This window comes from Corylus avellana, chromosome 1, assembly GCF_965113065.1.
Source record: "Corylus avellana chromosome 1, dhCorAvel1.hap1.2, whole genome shotgun sequence".
In the NCBI taxonomy this organism is placed as follows: domain Eukaryota; kingdom Viridiplantae; phylum Streptophyta; class Magnoliopsida; order Fagales; family Betulaceae; genus Corylus; species Corylus avellana.
Genome location: NC_142490.1, coordinates 18,811,616 through 18,819,449, shown reverse-complemented (window position 1 = coordinate 18,819,449; position 7,834 = coordinate 18,811,616). Strand labels below are relative to the sequence as shown.

The following is a 7,834-nucleotide window of genomic DNA, read 5'->3' as shown; positions in this document are numbered from 1 at the left end:
GTCATCACCTACTAATGCCAAAGAATTTCATTTAAGCTAGATTTATTGTATTTAGGGTTCTCATAACGAACCTAGGTAGATGTTATAGAAAAACCTTATAAAATAACCTAGTTAGAATTATTTTGTTTAGGGTCTCCACCAAAAATGCATTTAAATTTGGATTGAGTATTTTATTTTCTTTTTGGTTTTCCAAGATTAATTAGATTAGGCAAATGTTAAAAATACACACTTTGGTACTATCCCATATATAACAAATGCATATCCATGAATACTGGATATATTTGTTAATTAAATAACTAACCTAGTTTTCTTTTATTTAGGGTCCCCATATATAACAAATGCATATATATTCATAAATATTTATTATATTTGTTAATTAATTGAGAGTTACATTTTCACATAAAAATTATAAACCTATATTTTTTATGTGATGGAAATTAGGTTTATATATATGCATGTGCTTGAAATTAAGTTTATATTTTTTAAGTCTTATATATTTGTTCCTAATGTACATAGAGAAAAAATGGACAAGAGTTGGATGACAAAGTCTAGGGGTACGAGGGAATACAGAGACGAGTGTAGATTGTTCGTGGAGTTTGCAGTTAGTAACTGTAGAACCCCTGATGGATTCATCTATTGCCCTTGTAAGATTTGTCGAAATAATCGGCGCCACCGACCAGATTTCGTATTCGACCACTTGACAGGGAGTAAAGGAATAATGCCGAAATACACACTCTGGTACTATCACGGTGAAAAGCATGTACAGGGTCCTGGTACAGGCTCTAATTCGAATCGCCCGGCCATAGATGCGAGTGCAAGCGCAAATCAGGGTTGAGACATGCACGCAATGTTGCGTGATTTATCTGGCATGTACGAAGTTAGAGAAGAGAATTATGAACCTCAGGTCGTGGTGCAAGGAGGTGAAGAAATTGTGAACAAAGAAGCCGCTGAAGGTAACGCACTAAAGTATTACGACCTTCTTAAAAAGGCAGAGAAACCACTTCATACTGGTACCAAACATAGCAAACTAAGTGCAACTGTATACCTGTACAACTTGAAGTGCATTGGTGGACTTAGTAACGCGATATTCTCGTCTTTACTTGAGTTCATCAATCAGTTATTGCCTACGAGTGATGAAACTTTGCCAGTTAATACATATGAGGCGAAAAAAGTTTCTACGAGACATGGGACTCGGGTATGAGAAGATTTCGGCGTGTCGTAATGACTGTATGTTATTTTGGAAGGGCAATAAGGAGTAGGATTCATATACCGTTTGTGGAAAATCTAAATGGAAGGATGTAATTCATTTACATGAGGATGGTCAACCCATATCGTTGAGCAAGAAACGTCCGGTGAATGTGTTGCGGTGGTTTCCACTTATACCACGACTACAGAGGATGTTTATGTCAAAGCATACTGCACCTTATATGAGGTGGCATGTAGAAGGCCGCACTAAGGACGGCGTATTGAGGCATCTGACCGACTGTGAAGCATGCAAGTCATTCGACAATTTTCATTCGGAGTTTTCAGCGGACAGTAGCAATGTAAGGCTTGGACTAATCTTGGATAGATTTAATCCATCTGGGAACATCAGCACATCCCACAGCATTTGGCTTGTAATGCATGTGTCGTACAACTTGCCTCCTTGGATGTGCATCAAACATACGTCTTTCATACTATCCCTAATTATCCCGGGTCCAAGCTCACCTGAAATGGATATAAATGTCTACCTTCAACCCTTAGTTGAGGAATTACAGGAACTATGGAATGTAGGGGTGCGCACATATGACGTCTCTCAAAGAAAAATAATTTTGTGTTGTAAGTGCAGTTGATATGGACAATTAATGACTTTCTAGCATACGCAGATTTGTTTGGATGCTCTACTAGGGGTGAGAAGGCATCTCCTTGCTGTATGCACTCGACAAGGTCCAAATTGGTTAAAATATGGCCATAAATGCTGTTTTATGGGGCACATGCGATACTTGCTCATGGATCATCCGTGGAGGCGGAACAAAAGAACATTTGACGGCAACCAAGAACTATAATGTGCCATTAATGTGTCAAGTGGAGATGAAATCCTGAGATAATTAGAAGAGATGGTGATAAAGAAAGAGGAAAGAAGTGGAAGACAAATACTGATAGTGTGGATGAAGAAAAGTATTTTCCTTAGGTTGCCGTGTTGGAAAGATAATTTATTACAGTACAACCTTAATGTCATGCACATAGCGAAAAACGTGATGGACAACATACTTGGTACAATATTGGACATTCCAGGGAAAACGAATGACAACCTCCAAGCTTGCACAGACTTGCCAGAAATGGGTTTGAGATGTACACTTCATCCCTACATTGGCGATAATGGTAAAACCTATATGCGACAAGCTTCCCACACGATGTCCAAGGATGATAAAACATATTTTTTGAAAGTGTTCCAAAATGTAAGGGTGCCCGACGGATATGCCTCGAACATTTCTCGTTGTGTACGACTGAAGGACCGTACGATATTGGGGTTAAAGAGTCATGATAGTAACGTACCAATGCAACAGCTTCTACCTATTGCATTGCGTAGATCACTTCCAGTCAACGTCGTTAGACCTCTTATTGAGATGTCTGCAATTTTTAGGGGCCTATGTTCAACAACATTGACACAAGAGGATATTGATCGACTGCAAGGTGACGTCTGTATCACGTTGTGCAAGATGGAATAGGTATTCTCCCTTGGCTTTTTTACCAGCATGGTTCATGTGGTCGTGCATCTTGTCCGTGAATGTCGACTCGATGGACCGGTACAGTATAGGTGAATGTATCCGAGAGAGAGGGAAAATTTGTTTATGGATATTCGTGATTTTTATTTTTCACTCCAATACAAGACAGTTACTAACTGAACTGATTGACTGATCGATGTTCATATTTAGGGGCCTTGGAGTATTCAAATCTAATGTGAGCAACAAAGCGGCTCCTGAGGGCTGCATTGCGGAGGGTTACATAGCAACTGAGTTGATAACATTTTGTTTGAAATATTTAAATAACGCACCAACATTTCACAATAGGATACAAATAAATCCGGATGGTTCAAAGGGACATGGAACACGAGTCGGACTCGACCAAATCACATTGATACTGATTCACAGGTATATTATGTTTAATTCGGACGAGTTCCTTCAATTGCGGACGTAAGTCGAGGTCCCTCACTGGCATATGTATGTTCAATCAACTTGTACCATTAGATTTGAATTATAATGAAACTAATTTCGAATTGTAGAATGCACATGGATACGCATAGACGATCATGCAATAAGAGGCGAACAAAAGAATATCAATTGGAAACCCAACATTATGAGTTGTTCTGCGAGTGGTACCGTAACTACATAAGACTAATGTGATGTTTAACAAAAGAACTGTCGGAGTATATTTGCTTTTGGTTCAAATCAAATAAAGAAACTAACCTCACGTTTTCTATTGTACGTAATATATTCGCAGGTCGATCGATTGGACGATTTATGCAGGAAGGAACTTGGTGACAAATTGGTAATGCATTGCAGAGGTCCGAGGGAGTCAGCAGTCAGATACAATAGATATGTGGTTAATGGCAGACTGTTTCGCACTATTGCATATGATGCTGGAAAGAGGACTCAGAATAGTGGGGTGTGTGTGCCGACTGTTGATGGTGAAACGTACTACGGGATGTTAAGAGAAGTACTTAAGATTGAGTACTACAATAGGACTAAGTACGTTATGTTCAAGTGTGATTAGGTGGACAACACGAGAGACAAGGGGTACAAGGTGGACGAGTATGGCATAATACTTGTCAACTTCAAAAACCTTGTCCACACGAGAGAGCTGATTACTGATGAGCCGTATATGCTAGCTTCACAAGTTGACAAGGTATTTTACGTACAAGATGATAGGGACCTAGATTGGGTTTGCGCTGTAAGGACTAAACCTAGAAACATATCCAACGTTGGTCAAGGTGAAGGGCCTCATGATGCATGTGCCAACTACCACGAATGTGAGCTGCTCCTATTGACCAATAATATTGATCATGATCTACAGGATCATATCGAATACATCAGAGCTTAGATCCAAAACCCGACTTAGATCCAAACCAAACGTATGTGATTGAATAAAAGTATATTGATTGGTAGTTGTTCACTACACAATACATCAACACAATTAATTAATTAATTAATTTGTGCATTGGGTAAAATCTGGTACATATCTTATTTTTAATATATGAGTCATTTTACATATGGTAGCGAATATTTCATACATTGTATACGTAATTAATTAGGTGCGTGCTATTTTTCACAGGTTGCCATGAGTACTAGGGGGAAGACACGAGGACTGAGGCCCTCGTCTTCAATGTGGCAGTCTATGTCGCATGGGTCTCTATCGAACCACCATGATGATAGCGAGCAACAAGACGTTGCTCAGCTTATGTGGCAACAGGACGGGTGTCGACTATTACTTTCAGGTGATGTGGAAGGGGAGATCCCCATCCCTAATCCATACAGTCTGACAGGCTCGGCCCAGATGGGGTATCGGCCTGATTCGTCTCCCTACGACACAGATGCATCATTTCATCCAACTTGCTGGCCGATGTGCAACGAGTTAGGGCTGAGCTCTCATGGCCATGTGGAGCGACTCTATAGCCAACCTAGCGCAAGTACGAACAACAATGAGACACAACCCCAGAAGACATGACTGGTGGGACAAGTGCCATAGATGATTCGTAGCCCAGTGACACTGCTCCCGTCGGCCGGTTAGGCCCTCACTAGGTCCGGACGATAAGTAAGTGTATATGCCCAAAATACAAACATACAAGTCTTAATTATTTGTAGTTAGTATTCAATTCGAAATAACTTACATCAGTAATTATTAATCTGTTAGGTTTCGATCCAGATGGAAACACCTGTTTAGAGGTGTTCACCATTAACGACTCGCACTGATTGCCATGGGTCCCCGCCGGGAAAAGGATTGTACTTGAGTACAATACTTCATGGCAGCCCATAGGATTTAGCACTAGGAGGTCTAGATGAATGACCAGTAAGATCATATGGAGCGAAAATTATGTCCGAATACGGGACGATTGGACGAAGGTACTGGAGCGTACGGAGGAGGATATATGGGACACCTTAATGGTATGTTTTAACTAGATATTGTACAATAGCATGTGTATTTTATTATGTCAAACACTCCTAATGCATATATATATATATATATATATATATATATATATATATATATATATATATATATATACGCTCTAAGTTGTACATATATATGTGTGTTTATACGTATATACATATACACATATATTTTTGGTTTTTTTAATTTATCAATTTTGAACTTGTGCAGGAAGACTTTTTCATTCCCTTTAGTGCAATATGGTTGCTGAATAGAAGGACACGTTTCGAGATATGGGCACCAAGCTGAGGACTTGGAGGCACGAGTTAAAAAAAGATCTTGCCATTCAGCTGCACGATACTACGGACACCGTACGGGCAAGAGTGGGGCAAGAAAGGCTTTCCAAGTACGACCCCTTCGACTTGGAGATCTTGTTGGATAAATGGTGTAGTAAGAAGAACCAGGTAAGTCATGAGTTATATTATAATTTTGTATAGTTTCATTAATTGTAATTGTATTAGTATTAACATATTAAGAATGTTAATTGTGTAGGAGTATACTGCGCATATGAAGACCTTGCGAGCATTGAACAATACGCCCCATTGCACCGGGTCGAAGAGTTACGCCAGGGTGACGCATAAGGAGGTATGTGTGTAATTTACTCTATACTTATAGATGTAAACATTTGATATATATAAACATATCTGTATATTCTATTTTTTGGGCAGACCGTAAGTGTGGGCACTCCTCCTACACGAGCACAGTCTTACATCCGCACACACAAGAAGAAGGATGATTGACATCCAAATGACATAGTCAAGAAGAGATGTGTATGCTACTCACCTTTCATATGTTGTTTTGCTTATATATGTGATAATTTATTTGCGATTAACAGTTGTATGACGCACCAATAATTAATGTAACATACAGGAGAGGATGAAGGAGCTTATATCCACCGACCCTGTAGCATCGTCGAGTGTGACAAAGGGGATGGTATAGTGGGCACCGAACGATGCGTACGCCCAAGCAATTGGAAATAAGCTTGAGTACACTGGTAGGGTTCGGTAGGTTAGACCGAATGTTCTACCTGTGCGGGGCACCATACACTCATACTATACACCGTCACAGGCACAGGCACAGTCACAGAACACCGGGCACTTCGCGGTCTCACAAGAACTTCTTAACAAACCACTTGAGGCGGAGAGGGCACAGCATAAGGCACAGATGGATGAGCTATTGGCCGCAGAGCGGGAGCAGACAGCTGCGCGGGTAGCTCTACAAGTGGCAAAGCAGGTGGCTGCGAAAGATGCACAGTTGGCTGAAAAGGAGGCTCAAATGGCTGCGCATCTTACGGAAAAGGAAGCCCAAATAACAGCAATGTTTGAGGCCCGTTTTCGCCAGCTCGAGGAAATGATGCAGTCGAGCTCTGCGCCCAAGGTGACTCAATACAAGGGAGTGCCAAACAGAGCTTCCCCACCCTGTGCGATTGTTAGATCGTCGGTCGATAGTAGATCAGGTAATGACATTTTTTAATGGTCAACGTGGTTTTAGAACTGTCCCTATATATATGTGCACTTCTAAATTTAGAGTTTGGATATGTTGTAATTATTCTCATTAATGATGTTGCAAATCCTTTTGAATTTGGTTTATATCATGGTTGGTTTAGTGGTGGATGTGAGTTAGAGCTTTGCATTTGAAGTATTTGGTATTGTGAGATGGACCACTATGGTCCTTGTAGAATGTGATGTCCATTTGCTTTGATCACGAAAATATGTTGGGGGTGTAGAAATAAATCTGAATTTGTTGAGTATGATGACCTTTGTTTCATAGTGACGTTGCTCAATGATTAAGATTTGATAATATTCTAGAATATTGTTTTGTGATTGTTTGTTTTATCATTTGCAGTTAGTGGCTATCAGGGAGAGGATGCTATTGATAATTTGATATCGATGATGACTTGGATTGAACAAATGGTTGGCCATTAGCACTTGGTGTACATAAGTTACTTTGTTGATGTAATTATATTTGTGATAGTTTTCTTGATGTAGTTAGATATATATCATAACAGAGATAGTTTTATTGGTGTATATGTCTTTATTTGTGGTTGGTGTATAGTTTTTGTGGTTGGCCATTCGCACTTGGTGTATATGTCTTTATTTGTGATAACAGAGATAGTTTTATTGTGTCTTGAAGCTGGTTTTGGTTGATAGTTTGTTAGATGTACATTGAACTTGTATGTTTGTGATCGACGTTGATGAATATGTATTATGTTATTTGCATGGATTGATGGATAGTTTTATTGTAGTACATATGTAAATTGTATATCAGGTTAAATCCAAAATTCAAGTAGAGCCCCGAAAAAATTCAAAAAATATATAGGGGAAGCAAAAAAACAAATTTAAAAATGACCATTATTTTTGACGTGTCATGTTATTACACGTCACAATTTACTGACGTGTCATAATGTTTGACACGTCAGTAAATTTCTGACGTGCCATTCTTGACACGTCAACCATTACTGACGTGTCAATAGTGGCACGTTAGCAAAAATTTTGACGTGGCAAGAGTGGCATGTCAAAAAAAATTTTTACGTATCAGTACTGCCACGTCAATAAAATTTTTGACGTGCCACTCCTAGCACGTCAAAATATTTATTGACGTGGCATTTTCTGACACGTCAGAAATTTTTGACGTGTCAGAAAATAAC

At 39.4% G+C, this 7,834-nt stretch overlaps 2 pseudogenes; both read left to right on the top strand.

The window, feature by feature from the left end:
* The first annotated feature begins 2,537 nt into the window (after window positions 1–2,537).
* LOC148588046 (uncharacterized) lies at window positions 2,538–3,753 on the top strand (annotated as a pseudogene).
* Window positions 3,754–4,317: 564 nt separating this feature from the next.
* Window positions 4,318–7,112, top strand: LOC148588045 (uncharacterized; annotated as a pseudogene).
* The last annotated feature ends 722 nt before the right edge of the window (window positions 7,113–7,834 follow it).